This window comes from Scyliorhinus torazame, unplaced genomic scaffold, assembly GCF_047496885.1.
Source record: "Scyliorhinus torazame isolate Kashiwa2021f unplaced genomic scaffold, sScyTor2.1 scaffold_111, whole genome shotgun sequence".
NCBI lineage: Eukaryota > Metazoa > Chordata > Chondrichthyes > Carcharhiniformes > Scyliorhinidae > Scyliorhinus > Scyliorhinus torazame.
The window spans coordinates 527204-550619 of NW_027307838.1; the positions used below are offsets into that span (position 1 = coordinate 527204).

Consider the following 23416-nt stretch of genomic DNA (forward strand, 5'->3'; position numbering starts at 1 on the left):
TGTCCCCATCAAACACTCCCAGGACAGGTACAGCACGGGGTTAGATACAGAGTAAAGCTCCCTCTACACTGTCCCCATCAAACACTCCCACTACAGGTGCAGCACGGGGATTAGATACAGAGTAAAGCTCCCTCTACACTGTCCCCATCAAACACTCCCAGGACAGGTACAGCACGGGGTTAGATACAGAGTAAAGCTTCCTCTACACTGTCCCCATCAAACACTCCCAGGACAGGTACAGCACGGGGTTAGATACAGAGTAAAGCTCCTTCTACACTGTCCCCATCAAACACGCCCAGGACAGGTACAGCACGGGGTTAGATACAGAGTAAAGCTCCCTCTGCACTGTCCCCATCAAACACTCCCAGGACAGGTACAGCACGGGGTTAGATACAGAGTAAAGCTCCCTCTACACTGACCCCATCAAACACTCCCAGGACAGGTACAGCACGGGGTTAGATACAGAGTAAAGCTCCCTCGACACTGTCCCCATCAAACACTCCCAGGACAGGTACAGCACGGGGTTAGATACAGAGTAAAGCTCCCTCTACACTGTCCCCATCAAACACTCCCAGGACACGTACAGCACGGGGTTAGATACAGAGTAAAGCTCCCTCTGCACTGTCCCCATCAAACACTCCCAGGACAGGTACAGCACGGGGTTAGATACAGAGTAAAGCTTCCTCGACACTGTCCCCATCAAACATCCCAGGACAGGTACAGCACGGGGTAAGACACAGAGTAAAGCTCCCTCTGCACTGTCCCCATCAAACACTCCCAGGACAGGTACAGCACGGGGTTAGATACAGAGTAAAGCTCCCTCTGCACTGTCCCCATCAAACACTCCCAGGACAGGTACAGCACTGGGTTAGATACAGAGTAAAGCTCCCTCTACACTGTCCCCATCAAACACTCCCAGGACAGGCACAGCACGGGGTTAGATACAGAGTAAAGCTCCCTCTACACTGTCCCCATCAAACACTCCCAGGACAGGTACAGCACGGGGTTAGATACAGAGTAAAGCTCCCTCTACACTGTCCCCATCAAACACTCCCAGGACAGGGACAGCACGGAGTTAGATACAGAGTAAAGCTCCCTCTACACTGTCCCCATCAAACACTCCCAGGACAGGTACAGCACAGGGTTAGATACAGAGTAAAGCTCCCTCTACACTGTCTCCATCAAAGACTCCCAGGACAGGTACAGCACGGGGTTAGATACAGAGTAAAGCTCCCTCTACACTGTCCCCATCAAACACTCCCAGGACAGGTACAGCACGGGGTCAGATACAGAGTAAAGCTCCCTCTACACTGTCCCCATCAAACACTCCCAGGACAGGGACAGCACGGGGTTAGATACAGAGTAAAGCTCCCTCTACACTGTCCCCATCAAACACGCCCAGGACAGGTACAGCACGGGGTTAGATACAGAGTAAAGCTCCCTCTGCACTGTCCCCATCAAACACTCCCAGGACAGGTACAGCACGGGGTTAGATACAGAGTAAAGCTCCCTCTACACTGACCCCATCAAACACTCCCAGGACAGGTACAGCACGGGGTCAGATACAGAGTAAAGCTCCCTCTACACTGTCCCCATCAAACACTCCCAGGACAGGGACAGCACGGGGTTAGATACAGAGTAAAGCTCCCTCTACACTGTCCCCATCAAACAGTTACAGGACAGGTACAGCACGGGGTTAGATACAGAGTAAAGCTCCCTCTACACTGTCCCCATCAAACACTCCCAGGACACGTACAGCACGGGGTTAGATACAGAGTAAAGCTCCCTCTGCACTGTCCCCATCAAACACTCCCAGGACAGGTACAGCACGGGGTTAGATACAGAGTAAAGCTCCCTCTACACTGTCCCCATCAAACACTCCCAGGACAGGTACAGCACGGGGTTAGATACAGAGTAAAGCTCCCTCTACACTGTCCCCATCAAACACTCCCAGGACAGGGACAGCACGGGGTTAGATACAGAGTAAAGCTGCCTTTACACTGTCCCCATCAAACACTCCCAGGACAGCTACAGCACGGGGTTAGATACAGAGTAAAGCTCACTCTACACTGTCCCAATCAAACAATCCCAGGACAGGTACAGCACGGGGTTAGATACAGAGTAAAGCTCCCTCTGCACTGTCCCCATCAAACACTCCCAGGACAGGTACAGCATGGGGTTGGATACAGAGTAAAGCTCCCTCTACACTGTCCCCATCAAACACTCCCAGGACAGGCACAGCACGGGGTTAGATACAGAGTAAACCTCCCTCTACACTGTCCCCATCAAACACTCCCAGGACAGGTACAGCACGGGGTTAGATACAGAGTAAAGCTCCCTGTACACTGTCCCCATCAAACACTCCCAGGACAGGCACAGCAGGGGGTTAGATACAGAGTAAAACTCCCTCTACACTGACCCCATCAAACACGCCCAGGACAGGTACAGCACGGGGTTAGACACAGAGTAAAGCTCCCTCTGCACTGTCCCCATCAAACACTCCCAGGACAGGTACAGCACTGGGTTAGATACCGAGTGAAGCTCCCTCTACACTGTCCCCAACAAAGACTCCCAGGACAGGTACAGCACTGGGTTAGATACCGAGTGAAGCTCCCTCTACACTGTCCCCATCAAAGACTCCCAGGACAGGTACAGCACGGGGTTAGATACAGAGTAAAGCTACCTCTACACTGTCCCCATCAAACACTCCCAGGACAGGTACAGCACGGGGTTAGATACAGAGTAAAGCTCCCTCTACACTGTCCCCATCAAACACTCCCAGGACAGGTACAGCACGGGGTTAGATACAGAGTAAAGCTCCCTCTACACTGTCCCCATCAAACACTCCCACTACAGGTGCAGCACGGGGATTAGATACAGAGTAAAGCTCGCTCTACACTGTCCCCATCAAACACTCCCAGGACAGGTACAGCACGGGGTTAGATACAGAGTAAAGCTTCCTCTACACTGTCCCCATCAAACATCCCAGGACAGGTACAGCACGGGGTAAGACACAGAGTAAAGCTCCCTCTGCACTGTCCCCATCAAACACTCCCAGGACAGGTACAGCACGGGGTTAGATACAGAGTAAAGCTCCCTCTGCACTGTCCCCATCAAACACTCCCAGGACAGGTACAGCACTGGGTTAGATACAGAGTAAAGCTCCCTCTACACTGTCCCCATCAAACACTCCCAGGACAGGCACAGCACGGGGTTAGATACAGAGTAAAGCTCCCTCTACACTGTCCCCATCAAACACTCCCAGGACAGGTACAGCACGGGGTTAGATACAGAGTATAGCTCCCTCTACACTGTCCCCATCAAACACTCCCAGGACAGGGACAGCACGGAGTTAGATACAGAGTAAAGCTCCCTCTACACTGTCCCCATCAAACACTCCCAGGACAGGTACAGCACAGGGTTAGATACAGAGTAAAGCTCCCTCTACACTGTCTCCATCAAAGACTCCCAGGACAGGTACAGCACGGGGTTAGATACAGAGTAAAGCTCCCTCTACACTGTCCCCATCAAACACTCCCAGGACAGGTACAGCACGGGGTCAGATACAGAGTAAAGCTCCCTCTACACTGTCCCCATCAAAGACTCCCAGGACAGGTACAGCACTGGGTTAGATACCGAGTGAAGCTCCCTCTACACTGTCCCCATCAAACACTCCCACTACAGGTGCAGCACGGGGATTAGATACAGAGTAAAGCTCCCTCTACACTGTCCCCATCAAACACTCCCAGGACAGGTACAGCACGGGGTTAGATACAGAGTAAAGCTTCCTCTACACTGTCCCCATCAAACATCCCAGGACAGGTACAGCACGGGGTAAGACACAGAGTAAAGCTCCCTCTGCACTGTCCCCATCAAACACTCCCAGGACAGGTACAGCACGGGGTTAGATACAGAGTAAAGCTCCCTCTGCACTGTCCCCATCAAACACTCCCAGGACAGGTACAGCACTGGGTTAGATACAGAGTAAAGCTCCCTCTACACTGTCCCCATCAAACACTCCCAGGACAGGCACAGCACGGGGTTAGATACAGAGTAAAGCTCCCTCTACACTGTCCCCATCAAACACTCCCAGGACAGGTACAGCACGGGGTTAGATACAGAGTAAAGCTGCCTTTACACTGTCCCCATCAAACTCTCCCAGGACAGGTACAGCGTGGGGTTAGATACAGAGTAAAGCTCCCTCTACACTGTCCGAATCAAACAATCCCAGGACAGGTACAGCACGGGGTTAGATACAGATTAAGGTCCCTCTACACTGTCCCCATCAAACACTCCCAGGACAGGTACAGCACGGGGTTAGATACAGAGTAAAGCTCCCTCTACACTGTCCCCATCAAAAACTCCCAGGACAGGTACAGCACGGTGTCAGATACAGAGTAAAGCTCCCTCTACACTGTCCCCATCAAACACTCCCAGGACAGGTACAGCACGGGGTTAGATACAGAGTAAAGCTCCGTCCACACTGTCCCCATCAAACACTCCCAGGACAGGTACAGAACGGGGTTAGATACAGAGTAAAGCTCCCTCTGCACTGTCCCCATCAAACACTCCCAGGACAGGTACAGCACGGGGTTAGATACAGAGTAAAGCTCCCTCTACATTGTCCCCATCAAACACTCCCAGGACAGGTACAGAACGGGGTTAGATACAGAGTAAAGCTCCCTCTGCACTGTCCCCATCAAACACTCCCAGGACAGGTACAGCACGGGGTTAGATACAGAGTAAAGCTCCCTCTACATTGTCCCCATCAAACACTCCCAGGACAGGTACAGCACAGGGTTAGATACAGAGTAAAGCTCCCTCTACACTGTCCCCATCAAACACTCCCAGGACAGGTACAGCACGGGGTTAGATACAGAGTAAAACTCCGTCCACACTGTCCCCATCAAACACTCCCAGGACAGGTACAGCACGGGGTTAGATACAGAGTAAAGCTGCCTCTACACTGTCCCCATCAAACACTCCCAGGACAGGTACAGCGTGGGGTTAGATACAGAGTAAAGCTCCCTCTACACTGTCCCCATCAAACACTCCCAGGACAGGTACAGCACGGGGTTAGATACAGAGTAAAGCTCCCTCTACACTGTCCCCATCAAACACTCCCAGGACAGGTACAGCACGGGGTTAGATACAGAGTAAAGCTCCCTGTACACTGTCCCCATCAAACACTCCCAGGACAGGCACAGCAGGGGGTTAGATACAGAGTAAAGCTCCCTCTACACTGTCCCCATCAAACACGCCCAGGACAGGTACAGCACGGGGTTAGATACAGAGTAAAGCTCCCTCTGCACTGTCCCCATCAAACACTCCCAGGACAGGTACAGCACGGCGTTAGATACAGAGTAAAGCTCCCTCTACACTGACCCCATCAAACACTCTCAGGACAGGTACAGCACGGGGTTAGATACAGAGTAAAGCTCCCTCGACACTGTCCCCATCAAACACTCCCAGGACAGGTACAGCACGGGGTTAGATACAGAGTAAAGCTCCCTCTACACTGTCCCCATCAAACACTCCCAGGACACGTACAGCACGGGGTTAGATACAGAGTAAAGCTCCCTCTGCACTGTCCCCATCAAACACTCCCAGGACAGGTACAGCACGGGGTTAGATACAGAGTAAAGCTCCCTCTACACTGTCCCCATCAAACACTCCCAGGACAGGTACAGCACGGGGTTAGATACAGAGAAAAGCTCCCTCTACACTGTCCCCATCAAACACTCCCAGGACAGGGACAGCACGGAGTTAGATACAGAGTAAAGCTCCCTCTACACTGTCCCCATCAAACACTCCCAGGACAGGTACAGCACGGGGTTAGATACAGAGTAAAGCTCCCTCTACACTGTCCCCATCAAACACTCCCAGGACAGGTACAGCACAGGGTTAGATACAGAGTAAAGCTCCCTCTACACTGTCTCCATGAAACACTCCCAGGACAGGTACAGCACGGGGTTAGATACAGAGTAAAGCTCCCTCTACACTGTCCCCATCAAAAACTCCCAGGACAGGTACAGCACGGGGTCAGATACAGAGTAAAGCTCCCTCTACACTGTCCCCATCAAACACTCCCAGGACAGGTACAGCACGGGGTTAGATACAGAGTAAAGCTCCCTCTACACTGTCCCCATCAAACACTCCCAGGACAGGGACAGCACGGGGTTAGATACAGAGTAAAGCTCCCTCTACACTGTCCCCATCAAACACTCCCAAGACAGGCACAGCACGGGGTTAGATACAGAGTAAAGCTCCCTCTACACTGTCCCCATCAAACACTCCCAGGACAGGTACAGCACGGGGTCAGATACAGAGTAAAGCTCCCTCTACACTGTCCCCATCAAACACTCCCAGGACAGGTACAGCACGGGGTTAGATACAGAGTAAAGCTGCTTCTACACTGTCCCCATCAAACACTCCCAGGACAGGTACAGCGTGGGGTTAGATACAGAGTAAAGCTCCCTCTACACTGTCCCAATCAAACACTCCCAGGACAGGTACAGCACGGGGTTAGATACAGAGTAAAGCTCCCTCTACACTGTCCCCATCAAACACTCCCAGGACAGGTACAGCACGGGGTTAGATACAGAGTAAAGCTCCCTCTACACTGTCCCCATCAAACACTCCCAGGACACGTACAGCATGGGGTCAGATACAGAGTAAAGCTCCCTCTACACTGTCCCCATCAAACACTCCCAGGACAGGTACAGCATGGGGTTAGATACAGAGTAAAGCTCCCTCTACACTGTCCCCATCAAACACTCCCAGGACAGGGACAGCACGGGGTTAGATACAGAGTAAAGCACCCTCTACACTGTCCCCATCAAACACTCCCAGGACAGGTACAGCACGGGGTCAGATACAGAGAAAAGCTCCCTCTACACTGTCCCCATCAAACACTCCCAGGACAGGTACAGCACGGGGTTAGATACAGAGTAAAGCTGCCTTTACACTGTCCCCATCAAACACTCCCAGGACAGGTACAGCGTGGGGTTAGATACAGAGTAAAGCTCCCTCTACACTGTCCCAATCAAACAATCCCAGGACAGGTACAGCACGGGGTTAGATACAGATTAAGGTCCCTCTACACTGTCCCCATCAAACACTCCCAGGACAGGTACAGCACGGGGTTAGATACAGAGTAAAGCTCCCTCTACACTGTCCCCATCAAACACTCCCAGGACAGGTACAGCATGGGGTTGGATACAGAGTAAAGCTCCCTCTACACTGTCCCCATCAAACACTCCCAGGACAGGCACAGCACGGGGTTAGATACAGAGTAAAGCTCCCTCTACACTGTCCCCATCAAACACTCCCAGGACAGGTACAGCACGGGGTTAGATACAGAGTAAAGCTCCCTGTACACTGTCCCCATCAAACACTCCCAGGACAGGCACAGCAGGGGGTTAGATACAGAGTAAAACTCCCTCTACACTGACCCCATCAAACACGCCCAGGACAGGTACAGCACGGGGTTAGACACAGAGTAAAGCTCCCTCTGCACTGTCCCCATCAAACACTCCCAGGACAGGTACAGCACTGGGTTAGATACCGAGTGAAGCTCCCTCTACACTGTCCCCAACAAAGACTCCCAGGACAGGTACAGCACTGGGTTAGATACCGAGTGAAGCTCCCTCTACACTGTCCCCATCAAAGACTCCCAGGACAGGTACAGCACGGGGTTAGATACAGAGTAAAGCTCCCTCTACACTGTCCCCATCAAATACTCCCAGGACAGGTACAGCACGGGGTTAGATACAGAGTAAAGCTCCCTCTACACTGTCCCCTTCAAACACTCCCAGGACAGGTACAGCATGGGGTTAGATACAGAGTAAAGCTCCCTCTACACTGTCCCCATCAAACACTCCCAGGACAGGCACAGCACGGGGTTAGATACAGAGTAAAGCTCCCTCTACACTGTCCCCATCAAACACTCCCAGGACAGGTACAGCACGGGGTTAGATACAGAGTAAAGCTCCCTCTACACTGTCCCCATCAAACACTCCCAGGACAGGTACAGCACGGGGTTAGATACAGAGTAAAGCTCCCTCTACACTGTCCCCATCAAACACTCCCAGGACAGGTACAGCACGGGGTTAGATACAGAGTAAAGCTCCCTCTACACTGTCCCCATCAAACACTCCCACTACAGGTGCAGCACGGGGATTAGATACAGAGTAAAGCTCCCTCTACACTGTCCCCATCAAACACTCCCAGGACAGGTACAGCACGGGGTTAGATACAGAGTAAAGCTCCCTCTGCACTGTCCCCATCAAACACTCCCAGGACAGGTACAGCACTGGGTTAGATACAGAGTAAAGCTACCTCTACACTGTCCCCGTCAAACACTCCCAGGACAGGCACAGCACGGGGTTAGATACAGAGTAAAGCTCCCTCTACACTGTCCCCATCAAACACTCCCAGGACAGGTACAGCACGGGGTTAGATACAGAGTAAAGCTCCCTGTACACTGTCCCCATCAAACACTCCCAGGACAGGCACAGCAGGGGGTTAGATACAGAGTAAAGCTCCCTCTACACTGTCCCCATCAAACACGCCCAGGACAGGTACAGCACGGGGTTAGATACAGAGTAAAGCTCCCTCTGCACTGTCCCCATCAAACACTCCCAGGACAGGTACAGCACGGCGTTAGATACAGAGTAAAGCTCCCTCTAGACTGACCCCATCAAACACTCCCAGGACAGGTACAGCACGGGGTTAGATACAGAGTAAAGCTCCCTCGACACTGTCCCCATCAAACACTCCCAGGACAGGTACAGCACGGGGTTAGATACAGAGTAAAGCTCCCTCTACACTGTCCCCATCAAACACTCCCAGGACACGTACAGCACGGGGTTAGATACAGAGTAAAGCTCCCTGTACACTGTCCCCATCAAACACTCCCAGGACAGGCACAGCAGGGGGTTAGATACAGAGTAAAGCTCCCTCTACACTGTCCCCATCAAACACGCCCAGGACAGGTACAGCACGGGGTTAGATACAGAGTAAAGCTCCCTCTGCACTGTCCCCATCAAACACTCCCAGGACAGGTACAGCACGGCGTTAGATACAGAGTAAAGCTCCCTCTAGACTGACCCCATCAAACACTCCCAGGACAGGTACAGCACGGGGTTAGATACAGAGTAAAGCTCCCTCGACACTGTCCCCATCAAACACTCCCAGGACAGGTACAGCACGGGGTTAGATACAGAGTAAAGCTCCCTCTACACTGTCCCCATCAAACACTCCCACTACAGGTGCAGCACGGGGATTAGATACAGAGTAAAGCTCCCTCTACACTGTCCCCATCAAACACTCCCAGGACAGGTACAGCACGGGGTTAGATACAGAGTAAAGCTCCCTCTGCACTGTCCCCATCAAACACTCCCAGGACAGGTACAGCACTGGGTTAGATACAGAGTAAAGCTCCCTCGACACTGTCCCCGTCAAACACTCCCAGGACAGGCACAGCACGGGGTTAGATACAGAGTAAAGCTCCCTCTACACTGTCCCCATCAAACACTCCCAGGACAGGTACAGCACGGGGTTAGATACAGAGTAAAGCTCCCTGTACACTGTCCCCATCAAACACTCCCAGGACAGGCACAGCAGGGGGTTAGATACAGAGTAAAGCTCCCTCTACACTGTCCCCATCAAACACGCCCAGGACAGGTACAGCACGGGGTTAGATACAGAGTAAAGCTCCCTCTGCACTGTCCCCATCAAACACTCCCAGGACAGGTACAGCACGGCGTTAGATACAGAGTAAAGCTCCCTCTAGACTGACCCCATCAAACACTCCCAGGACAGGTACAGCACGGGGTTAGATACAGAGTAAAGCTCCCTCGACACTGTCCCCATCAAACACTCCCAGGACAGGTACAGCACGGGGTTAGATACAGAGTAAAGCTCCCTCTACACTGTCCCCATCAAACACTCCCAGGACACGTACAGCACGGGGTTAGATACAGAGTAAAGCTCCCTCTACACTGCCCCCATCAAACACTCCCAGGACAGGTACAGCACGGGGTTAGATACAGAGTAAAGCTCCCTCTACACTGTCCCCATCAAACACTCCCAGGACAGGTACAGCACGGGGTTGGATACAGAGTAAAGCTCCCTCTACACTGTCCCCATCAAACACTCCCAGGACAGGGACAGCACGGAGTTAGATACAGAGTAAAGCTCCCTCTACACTGTCCCAATCAAACACTCCCAGGACAGGTACAGCACAGGGTTAGATACAGAGTAATGCTCCCTCTACACTGTCTCCATCAAACACTCCCAGGACAGGTACAGCACGGGGTTAGATACAGAGTAAAGCTCCCTCTACACTGTCCCCATCAAACACTCCCAGGACAGGTACAGCACGGGGTCAGATACAGAGTAAAGCTCCCTCTACACTGTCCCCATCAAACACTCCCAGGACAGGGACAGCACGGGGTTAGATACAGAGTAAAGCTCCCTCTACACTGTCCCCATCAAACACTCCCAGGACAGGTACAGCACGGTGTTAGATACAGAGTAAAGCTCCCTCTACACTGTCCCCATCAAACACTCCCAGGACAGGTACAGCACGGGGTCAGATACAGAGTAAAGCTCCCTCTACACTGTCCCCATCAAACACTCCCAGGACAGGGACAGCACAGGGTTAGATACAGAGTAAAGCTCCCTCTACACTGTCCCCATCAAACACTCCCAGGACAGGTACAGCACGGGGTTAGATACAGAGTAAAGCTCCCTCTACACTGTCCCCATCAAACACTCCCAGGACAGGCACAGCATGGGGTTAGATACAGAGTAAAGCTCCCTCTACACTGTCCCCATCAAACACTCCCAGGACAGGTACAGCACGGGGTTAGATACAGAGTAAAGCTCCCTCTACACTGTCCCCATCAAACACTCCCAGGACAGGTACAGTACGGGGTTAGATACAGAGTAAAGCTCCCTCAACACTGTCCCCATCAAACACTCCCAGGACAGGTACAGCACAGGGTTAAATACAGAGTAAAGCTCCCTCTACATTGTCCCCATCAAACACTCCCAGGACAGGTACAGCACAGGGTTAGATACAGAGTAAAGCTCCCTCTACACTGTCCCCATCAAACACTCCCAGGACAGGTACAGCACGGGGTTAGATACAGAGTAAAACTCCGTCCACACTGTCCCCATCAAACACTCCCAGGACAGGTACAGCACGGGGTTAGATACAGAGTAAAGCTGCCTCTACACTGTCCCCATCAAACACTCCCAGGACAGGTACAGCGTGGGGTTAGATACAGAGTAAAGCTCCCTCTACACTGTCCCCATCAAACACTCCCAGGACAGGTACAGCACGGGGTTAGATACAGAGTAAAGCTCCCTCTACACTGTCCCCATCAAACACTCCCAGGACAGGTACAGCATGGGGTTAGATACAGAGTAAAGCTCCCTCTACACTGTCCCCATCAAACACTCCCAGGACAGGCACAGCACGGGGTTAGATACAGAGTAAAGCTCCCTCTACACTGTCCCCATCAAACACTCCCAGGACAGGTACAGCACGGGGTCAGATACAGAATAAAGCTCCCTCTACACTGTCCACATCAAACACTCCCAGGACAGGTACAGCACGGGGTTAGATACAGAGTAAAGCTGCCTCTACACTGTCCCCATCAAACACTCCCAGGACAGGTACAGCGTGGGGTTAGATACAGAGTAAAGCTCCCTCTACACTGTCCCCATCAAACACTCCCAGGACAGGTACAGCACGGGGTTAGATACAGAGTAAAGCTCCCTCTACACTGTCCCCATCAAACACTCCCAGGACAGGTACAGCACGGGGTTAGATACAGAGTAAAGCTCCCTCTACACTGTCCCCATCAAACACTCCCAGGACAGGTACAGCATGGGGTCAGATACAGAGTAAAGCTCCCTCTACACTGTCCCCATCAAACACTCCCAGGACAGGTACAGCACTGGGTTAGATACCGAGTGAAGCTCCCTCTACACTGTCCCCATCAAACACTCCCAGGACAGGTACAGCACAGGGTTAGATACAGAGGAAAGCTCCCTCTACACTGTCTCCATCAAACACTCCCAGGACAGGTACAGCACGGGGTTAGATACAGAGTAAAGCTCCCTCTACACTGTCCCCATCAAACACTCCCAGGACAGGTACAGCACGGGGTCAGATACAGAGTAAAGCTCCCTCTACACTGTCCCCATCAAACACTCCCAGGACAGGGACAGCACGGGGTTAGATACAGAGTAAAGCTCCCTCTACACTGTCCCCATCAAACACTCCCAGGACAGGTACAGCACGGTGTTAGATACAGAGAAAAGCTCCCTCTACACTGTCCCCATCAAACACTCCCAGGACAGGTACAGCACGGGGTCAGATACAGAGTAAAGCTCCCTCTACACTGTCCCCATCAAACACTCCCAGGACAGGGACAGCACAGGGTTAGATACAGAGTAAAGCTCCCTCTACACTGTCCCCATCAAACACTCCCAGGACAGGTACAGCACGGGGTTAGATACAGAGTAAAGCTCCCTCTACACTGTCCCCATCAAACACTCCCAGGACAGGTACAGCACGGGGTTAGATACAGAGTAAAACTCCGTCCACACTGTCCCCATCAAACACTCCCAGGACAGGTACAGCACGGGGTTAGATACAGAGTAAAGCTGCCTCTACACTGTCCCCATCAAACACTCCCAGGACAGGTACAGCATGGGGTTAGATACAGAGTAAAGCTCCCTCTACACTGTCCCCATCAAACACTCCCAGGACAGGTACAGCACGGGGTTAGATACAGAGTAAAGCTCCCTCTACACTGTCCCCATCAAACACTCCCAGGACAGGTACAGCATGGGGTTAGATACAGAGTAAAGCTCCCTCTACACTGTCCCCATCAAACACTCCCAGGACAGGCACAGCACGGGGTTAGATACAGAGTAAAGCTCCCTCTACACTGTCCCCATCAAACACTCCCAGGACAGGTACAGCACGGGGTCAGATACAGAATAAAGCTCCCTCTACACTGTCCACATCAAACACTCCCAGGACAGGTACAGCACGGGGTTAGATACAGAGTAAAGCTGCCTCTACACTGTCCCCATCAAACACTCCCAGGACAGGTACAGCGTGGGGTTAGATACAGAGTAAAGCTCCCTCTACACTGTCCCCATCAAACACTCCCAGGACAGGTACAGCACGGGGTTAGATACAGAGTAAAGCTCCCTCTACACTGTCCCCATCAAACACTCCCAGGACAGGTACAGCACGGGGTTAGATACAGAGTAAAGCTCCCTCTACACTGTCCCCATCAAACACTCCCAGGACAGGTACAGCATGGGGTCAGATACAGAGTAAAGCTCCCTCTACACTGTCCCCATCAAACACTCCCAGGACAGGTACAGCACTGGGTTAGATACCGAGTGAAGCTCCCTCTACACTGTCCCCATCAAACACTCCCAGGACAGGTACAGCACAGGGTTAGATACAGAGGAAAGCTCCCTCTACACTGTCTCCATCAAACACTCCCAGGACAGGTACAGCACGGGGTTAGATACAGAGTAAAGCTCCCTCTACACTGTCCCCATCAAACACTCCCAGGACAGGTACAGCACGGGGTCAGATACAGAGTAAAGCTCCCTCTACACTGTCCCCATCAAACACTCCCAGGACAGGGACAGCACGGGGTTAGATACAGAGTAAAGTTCCTCTACACTGTCCCCATCAAACACTCCCAGGACAGGTACAGCACGGTGTTAGATACAGAGAAAAGCTCCCTCTACACTGTCCCCATCAAACACTCCCAGGACAGGTACAGCACGGGGTCAGATACAGAGTAAAGCTCCCTCTACACTGTCCCCATCAAACACTCCCAGGACAGGGACAGCACAGGGTTAGATACAGAGTAAAGCTCCCTCTACACTGTCCCCATCAAACACTCCCAGGACAGGTACAGCACGGGGTTAGATACAGAGTAAAGCTCCCTCTACACTGTCCCCATCAAACACTCCCAGGACAGGCACAGCATGGGGTTAGATACAGAGTAAAGCTCCCTCTACACTGTCCCCATCAAACACTCCCAGGACAGGTACAGCACGGGGTTAGATACAGAGTAAAGCTCCCTCTACACTGTCCCCATCAAACACTCCCAGGACAGGTACAGTACGGGGTTAGATACAGAGTAAAGCTCCCTCAACACTGTCCGCATCAAACACTCCCAGGACAGGTACAGCTCAGGGTTAGATACAGAGTAAAGCTCCCTCTACACTGTCCCCATCAAAAACTCCCAGGACAGGTACAGCACGGGGTCAGATACAGAGTAAAGCTCCCTCTACACTGTCCCCATCAAACACTCCCAGGACAGGGACAGCACGGGGTTAGATACAGAGTAAAGCTCCCTCTACACTGTCCCCATCAAACACTCCCAGGACAGGTACAGCACGGTGTTAGATACAGAGAAAAGCTCCCTCTACACTGTCCCCATCAAACACTCCCAGGACAGGTACAGCACGGGGTCAGATACAGAGTAAAGCTCCCTCGACACTGTCCCCATCAAACACTCCCAGGACAGGGACAGCACAGGGTTAGATACAGAGTAAAGCTCCCTCTACACTGTCCCCATCAAACACTCCCAGGACAGGTACAGCACGGGGTTAGATACAGAGTAAAGCTCCCTCAACACTGTCCGCATCAAACACTCCCAGGACAGGTACAGCACAGGGTTAGATACAGAGTAAAGCTCCCTCTACACTGTCCCGATCAAAAACTCCCAGGACAGGTACAGCACGGTGTCAGATACAGAGTAAAGCTCCCTCTACACTGTCCCCATCAAACACTCCCAGGACAGGTACAGCACGGGGTTAGATACAGAGTAAAGCTCCGTCCACACTGTCCCCATCAAACACTCCCAGGACAGGTACAGAACGGGGTTAGATACAGAGTAAAGCTCCCTCTGCACTGTCCCCATCAAACACTCCCAGGACAGGTACAGCATGGGGTTAGATACAGAGTAAAGCTCCCTCTACACTGTCCCCATCAAACACTCCCAGGACAGGCACAGCACGGGGTTAGATACAGAGTAAAGCTCCCTCTACACTGTCCCCATCAAACACTCCCAGGACAGGTACAGCACGGGGTTAGATACAGAGTAAAGCTGCCTCTACACTGTCCCCATCAAACACTCCCAGGACAGGTACAGCGTGGGGTTAGATACAGAGTAAAGCTCCCTCTACACTGTCCCCATCAAACACTCCCAGGACAGGTACAGCACGGGGTTAGATACAGAGTAAAGCTCCCTCTACACTGTCCCCATCAAACACTCCCAGGACAGGTACAGCACGGGGTTAGATACAGAGTAAAGCTCCCTCTACACTGTCCCCATCAAACACTCCCAGGACAGGTACAGCATGGGGTCAGATACAGAGTAAAGCTCCCTCTACACTGTCCCCATCAAACACTCCCAGGACAGGTACAGCACTGGGTTAGATACCGAGTGAAGCTCCCTCTACACTGTCCCCATCAAACACTCCCAGGACAGGTACAGCACAGGGTTAGATACAGAGTAAAGCTCCCTCTACACTGTCTCCATCAAACACTCCCAGGACAGGTACAGCACGGGGTTAGATACAGAGTAAAGCTCCCTCTACACTGTCCCCATCAAACACTCCCAGGACAGGTACAGCACGGGGTCAGATACAGAGTAAAGCTCCCTCTACACTGTCCCCATCAAACACTCCCAGGACAGGGACAGCACGGGGTTAGATACAGAGTAAAGCTCCCTCTACACTGTCCCCATCAAACACTCCCAGGACAGGTACAGCACGGTGTTAGATACAGAGAAAAGCTCCCTCTACACTGTCCCCATCAAACACTCCCAGGACAGGTACAGCACGGGGTCAGATACAGAGTAAAGCTCCCTCTACACTGTCCCCATCACACACTCCCAGGACAGGGACAGCACAGGGTTAGATACAGAGTAAAGCTCCCTCTACACTGTCCCCATCAAACACTCCCAGGACAGGTACAGCACGGGGTTAGATACAGAGTAAAGCTCCCTCTACACTGTCCCCATCAAACACTCCCAGGACAGGCACAGCATGGGGTTAGATACAGAGTAAAGCTCCCTCTACACTGTCCCCATCAAACACTCCCAGGACAGGTACAGCACGGGGTTAGATACAGAGTAAAGCTCCCTCTACACTGTCCCCATCAAACACTCCCAGGACAGGTACAGTACGGGGTTAGATACAGAGTAAAGCTCCCTCAACACTGTCCGCATCAAACACTCCCAGGACAGGTACAGCACAGGGTTAGATACAGAGTAAAGCTCCCTCTACACTGTCCCCATCAAAAACTCCCAGGACAGGTACAGCACGGGGTCAGATACAGAGTAAAGCTCCCTCTACACTGTCCCCATCAAACACTCCCAGGACAGGGACAGCACGGGGTTAGATACAGAGTAAAGCTCCCTCTACACTGTCCCCATCAAACGCTCCCAGGACAGGTACAGCACGGTGGTAGATACAGAGAAAAGCTCCCTCTACACTGTCCCCATCAAACACTCCCAGGACAGGTACAGCACGGGGTCAGATACAGAGTAAAGCTCCCTCTACACTGTCCCCATCAAACACTCCCAGGACAGGTACAGCACGGGGTTAGATACAGAGTAAAGCTCCGTCCACACTGTCCCCATCAAACACTCCCAGGACAGGTACAGAACGGGGTTAGATACAGAGTAAAGCTCCCTCTGCACTGTCCCCATCAAACACTCCCAGGACAGGTACAGCATGGGGTTAGATACAGAGTAAAGCTCCCTCTACACTGTCCCCATCAAACACTCCCAGGACAGGCACAGCACGGGGTTAGATACAGAGTAAAGCTCCCTCTACACTGTCCCCATCAAACACTCCCAGGACAGGTACAGCACGGGGTTAGATACAGAGTAAAGCTGCCTCTACACTGTCCCCATCAAACACTCCCAGGACAGGTACAGCGTGGGGTTAGATACAGAGTAAAGCTCCCTCTACACTGTCCCCATCAAACACTCCCAGGACAGGTACAGCACGGGGTTAGATACAGAGTAAAGCTCCCTCTACACTGTCCCCATCAAACACTCCCAGGACAGGTACAGCACGGGGTTAGATACAGAGTAAAGCTCCCTCTACACTGTCCCCATCAAACACTCCCAGGACAGGTACAGCATGGGGTCAGATACAGAGTAAAGCTCCCTCTACACTGTCCCCATCAAACACTCCCAGGACAGGTACAGCACTGGGTTAGATACCGAGTGAAGCTCCCTCTACACTGTCCCCATCAAACACTCCCAGGACAGGTACAGCACAGGGTTAGATACAGAGTAAAGCTCCCTCTACACTGTCTCCATCAAACACTCCCAGGACAGGTACAGCACGGGGTTAGATACAGAGTAAAGCTCCCTCTACACTGTCCCCATCAAACACTCCCAGGACAGGTACAGCACGGGGTCAGATACAGAGTAAAGCTCCCTCTACACTGTCCCCATCAAACACTCCCAGGACAGGGACAGCACGGGGTTAGATACAGAGTAAAGCTCCCTCTACACTGTCCCCATCAAACACTCCCAGGACAGGTACAGCACGGTGTTAGATACAGAGAAAAGCTCCCTCTACACTGTCCCCATCAAACACTCCCAGGACAGGTACAGCACGGGGTCAGATACAGAGTAAAGCTCCCTCTACACTGTCCCCATCACACACTCCCAGGACAGGGACAGCACAGGGTTAGATACAGAGTAAAGCTCCCTCTACACTGTCCCCATCAAACACTCCCAGGACAGGTACAGCACGGGGTTAGATACAGAGTAAAGCTCCCTCTACACTGTCCCCATCAAACACTCCCAGGACAGGCACAGCATGGGGTTAGATACAGAGTAAAGCTCCCTCTACACTGTCCCCATCAAACACTCCCAGGACAGGTACAGCACGGGGTTAGATACAGAGTAAAGCTCCCTCTACACTGTCCCCATCAAACACTCCCAGGACAGGTACAGTACGGGGTTAGATACAGAGTAAAGCTCCCTCAACACTGTCCGCATCAAACACTCCCAGGACAGGTACAGCACAGGGTTAGATACAGAGTAAAGCTCCCTCTACACTGTCCCCATCAAAAACTCCCAGGACAGGTACAGCACGGGGTCAGATACAGAGTAAAGCTCCCTCTACACTGTCCCCATCAAACACTCCCAGGACAGGGACAGCACGGGGTTAGATACAGAGTAAAGCTCCCTCTACACTGTCCCCATCAAACGCTCCCAGGACAGGTACAGCACGGTGGTAGATACAGAGAAAAGCTCCCTCTACACTGTCCCCATCAAACACTCCCAGGACAGGTACAGCACGGGGTCAGATACAGAGTAAAGCTCCCTCTACACTGTCCCCATCAAACACTCCCAGGACAGGGACAGCACAGGGTTAGATACAGAGTAAAGCTCCCTCTACACTGTCCCCATCAAACACTCCCAGGACAGGTACAGCACGGGGTTAGATACAGAGTAAAGCTCCCTCTACACTGTCCCCATCAAACACTCCCAGGACAGGCACAGCATGGGGTTAGATACAGAGTAAAGCTCCCTCTACACTGTCCCCATCAAACACTCCCAGGACAGGTACAGCACGGGGTTAGATACAGAGTAAAGCTCCCTCTACACTGTCCCCATCAAACACTCCCAGGACAGGTACAGTACGGGGTTAGATACAGAGTAAAGCTCCCTCAACACTGTCCGCATCAAACACTCCCAGGACAGGTACAGCACAGGGTTAGATACAGAGTAAAGATCCCTCTACACTGTCCCGATCAAAAACTCCCAGGACAGGTACAGCACGGTGTCAGATACAGAGTAAAGCTCCCTCTACACTGTCCCCATCAAACACTCCCAGGACAGGTACAGCACGGGGTTAGATACAGAGTAAAGCTCCGTCCACACTGTCCCCATCAAACACTCCCAGGACAGGTACAGAACGGGGTTAGATACAGAGTAAAGCTCCCTCTGCACTGTCCCCATCAAACACTCCCAGGACAGGTACAGCACGGGGTTAGATACAGAGTAAAGCTCCCTCTACATTGTCCCCATCAAACACTCCCAGGACAGTTACAGCACAGGGTTAGATACAGAGTAAAGCTCCCTCTACACTGTCCCCATCAAACACTCCCAGGACAGGTACAGCACGGGGTTAGATACAGAGTAAAACTCCGTCCACACTGTACCCATCAAACTCTCCCAGGACAGGTACAGCACGGGGTTAGATACAGAGTAAAGCTGCCTTTACACTGTCCCCATCAAACACTCCCAGGACAGGTACAGCGTGGGGTTAGATACAGAGTAAAGCTCCCTCTACACTGTCCCCATCAAACACTCCCAGGACAGGTACAGCACGGGGTTAGATACAGAGTAAAGCTCCCTCTACACTGTCCCCATCAAACACTCCCAGGACAGGTACAGCACGGGGTTAGATACAGAGTAAAGCTCCCTCAACACTGTCCTCATCAAACACTCCCAGGACAGGTACAGCATGGGGTTGGATACAGAGTAAAGCTCCCTCTACACTGTCCCCATCAAACACTCCCAGGACAGGCACAGCACTGGGTTAGATACCGAGTGAAGCTCTCTCTACACTGTCCCCATCAAAGACTCCCAGGACAGGTACAGCACTGGGTTAGATACCGAGTGAAGCTCCCTCTACACTGTCCCCATCAAACACTCCCAGGACAGGTACAGCACGGGGTTAGATACAGAGTAAAGCTCCCTCTATACTGTCCCCATCAAACACTCCCAGGACAGGTACAGCACGGGGTTAGATACAGAGTAAAGCTCCCTCTACACTGTCCCCATCAAACACTCCCAGGACAGGTACAGCATGGGGTTAGATACAGAGTAAAGCTCCCTCTACATTGTCCCCATCAAACACTCCCAGGACAGGCACAGCACGGGGTTAGATACAGAGTAAAGCTCCCTCTACACTGTCCCCATCAAACACTCCCAGGACAGGTACAGCACGGGGTTAGATACAGAGTAAAGCTCCCTGTACACTGTCCCCATCGAACACTCCCAGGACAGGCACAGCAGGGGGTTAGATACAGAGTAAAGCTCCCTCTACACTGTCCCCATCAAACACGCCCGGGACAGGTACAGCACGGGGTTAGATACAGAGTAAAGCTCCCTCTGCACTGTCCCCATCAAACACTCCCAGGACAGGTACAGCACGGGGTTAGATACAGAGTAAAGCTCCTTCTGCACTGTCCCCATCAAACACTCCCAGGACAGGTACAGCACGGGGTTAGATACAGAGTAAAGCTCCCTCTACACTGTCCCAATCAAACACTCCCAGGACAGGTACAGCACGGGGTTAGATACAGAGTAAAGCTCCCTCTACACTGTCCCCATCAAACACTCCCAGGACAGGTACAGCACGGGGTTAGATACAGAGTAAAGCTCCCTCTACACTGTCCCCATCAAACACTCCCACTACAGGTGCAGCACGGGGATTAGATACAGAGTAAAGCTCCCTCTACACTGTCCCCATCAAACACTCCCAGGACAGGTACAGCACGGGGTTAGATACAGAGTAAAGCTTCCTCTACACTGTCCCCATCAAACACTCCCAGGACAGGTACAGCACGGGGTTAGACACAGAGTAAAGCTCCCTCTGCACTGTCCCCATCAAACACTCCCAGGACAGGTACAGCACGGGGTTAGATACAGAGTAAAGCTTCCTCTACACTGTCCCCATCAAACACTCCCAGGACAGGTACAGCACGGGGTTAGATACAGAGTAAATCTCCCTCTGCACTGTCCCTATCAAACACTCCCAGGACAGGTACAGCACGGGGTTAGATACAGAGTAAAGCTCCCTCTACACTGTCCCCATCAAACACTCCCAAGACAGGCACAGCACGGGGTTAGATACAGAGTAAAGCTCCCTCTACACTGTCCCCATCAAACACTCCCAGGACAGGTACAGCACGGGGTTAGATACAGAGTAAAGCTCCATGTACACTGTCCCCATCAAACACTCCCAGGACAGGCACAGCAGGAGGTTAGATACAGAGTAAAGCTCCCTCTACACTGTCCCCATCAAACACGCCCAGGACAGGTACAGCACGGGGTTAGATACAGAGTAAAGCTCCCTCTGCACTGTCCCCATCAAACACTCCCAGGACAGGTACAGCACGGCGTTAGATACAGAGTAAAGCTCCCTCTACACTGACCCCATCAAACACTCCCAGGACAGGTACAGCACGGGGTTAGATACAGAGTAAAGCTCCCTCGACACTGTCCCCATCAAACACTCCCAGGACAGGTACAGCACGGGGTTAGATACAGAGTAAAGCTCCCTCTACACTGTCCCCATCAAACACTCCCAGGACAGGTACAGCACGGGGTTAGATACAGAGTAAAGCTCCCTCTACACTGTCCCCAGCAAACACTGCCGGGACAGGTGCAGCACGGGGATTAGATACAGAGTAAAGTTCCCTCTACACTGTCCCCATCAAACACTCCCAGGACAGGTACAGCACGGGGTTAGATACAGAGTAAAGCTTCCTCTACACTGTCCCCATCAAACACTCCCAGGACAGGTACAGCACGGGGTTAGACACAGAGTAAAGCTCCCTCTGCACTGTCCCCATCAAACACTCCCAGGACAGGTACAGCACGGGGTTAGATACCGGGTAAAGCTTCCTCTACACTGTCCCCATCAAACACTCCCAGGACAGGTACAGCACGGGGTTAGATACAGAGTAAAGCTCCCTCTGCACTGTCCCCATCAAACACTCCCAGGACAGGTACAGCACGGGGTTAGATACAGAGTAAAGCTCCCTGTACACTGTCCCCATCAAACACTCCCAGGACAGGCACAGCAGGGGGTTAGATACAGAGTAAAGCTCCCTCTACACTGTCCCCATCAAACACGCCCAGGACAGGTACAGCACGGGGTTCGATACAGAGTAAAGCTCCCTCTGCACTGTCCCCATCAAACACTCCCAGGACAGGTACAGCACGGCGTTAGATACAGAGTAAAGCTCCCTCTACACTGACCCCATCAAACACTCCCAGGACAGGTACAGCACGGGGTTAGATACAGAGTAAAGCTCCCTCGACACTGTCCCCATCAAACACTCCCAGGACAGGTACAGCACGGGGTTAGATACAGAGTAAAGCTCCCTCTACACTGTCCCCATCAAACACTCCCAGGACAGGTACAGCACGGGGTTAGATACAGAGTAAAGCTCCCTCTACACTGTCCCCAGCAAACACTGCCGGTACAGGGACAGCACGGGGTTAGATACAGAGTAAAGCTTCCTCGACACTGTCCCCATCAAACACTCCCAGGACAGGTACAGCACGGGGTTAGATACAGAGTAAAGCTCCCTCTGCACTGTCCCCATCAAACACTCCCAGGACAGGTACAGCACTGGGTTAGATACGGAGTAAAGCTTCCTCGACACTGTCCCCATCAAACACTCCCAGGACAGGTACAGCACGGGGTTAGATACAGAGTAAAGCTCCCTCTACACTGTCCCCATCAAACACTCCCAGGACAGGTACAGCACAGGGTTAGATACAGAGTAAAGCTCCCTCTACACTGTCCCCATCAAACACTCCCGGGACAGGTACAGCACGGGGTAAGACACGGGACAGTCAGAGAGGTCCCTGCCTCGCTGCATTTCAAGGACTCACCATCGCCTCCTCCCCGGCCAGCATCCCGGGATTCTTGCTCAGGTCCAAATGGGTCAGAGTGTTGGCCAGGATGGGATTGCTGTGGAGTGTCTGTGCCAGAGGGGTCAGCCCTGTGGACAGTGAGAGATAATTCAGACAGAGCAAACCATCCCTATCTGTCACCTCCTCCAGCCCTTATAGCCCTCCCTATCTCTGTAACCACCTCCAGGCCCTACAACCCTCTCTATCTCTGTAACCTCCTTCAGCCCCTACAACCCTCCCTATCTCTGTAACCTCCTCCAGCCCCGACACCCCTCCCTATCTCTGTAACCTCCTCCAGCCCTTACAGCCCTCCCTATCTCTGTAACCTCCTCCAGCCCCCGACAACCCTCCCTATCTCTGTAACCTCCTCCAGCCTCGACAACCCTCCCTATCTCTGTAACCTCCTCCAGCCCCTACAACTCTCCCTATCTCTGGAACCTCCTCCAGTCCCTACAACCCTCCCTATCTCTGTAACCTCCTCCAGCCCTTACAGCCCTCCCTATCTCTGTAACCTCCTCCAGCCCCCGACAACCCTCCCTATCTCTGTAACCTCCTCCAGCCCCTACAACCCTCCCTATCTCTGTAACCTCCTCCAGCCCCTACACCCCTCCCTATCTCTGTAACCTCCTCCAACCCCCTACAACCCTCCCTATCTCTGTAACCTCCCC

At 52.5% G+C, this 23416-nt stretch overlaps 1 long non-coding RNA gene across 1 annotated transcript in view; it reads right to left on the reverse strand.

The window, feature by feature from the left end:
• The window catches only part of LOC140405585 (uncharacterized), a 50662-nt gene extending 27824 nt beyond the window's left edge, over positions 1-22838 (reverse strand). Inside the window, exon 1 of the long non-coding RNA XR_011938672.1 lies at positions 22728-22838. This is a non-coding gene — a long non-coding RNA (uncharacterized lncRNA). The remainder of the gene's footprint in view (positions 1-22727) is intronic.
• Between the last annotated feature and the right edge of the window lie 578 nt (positions 22839-23416).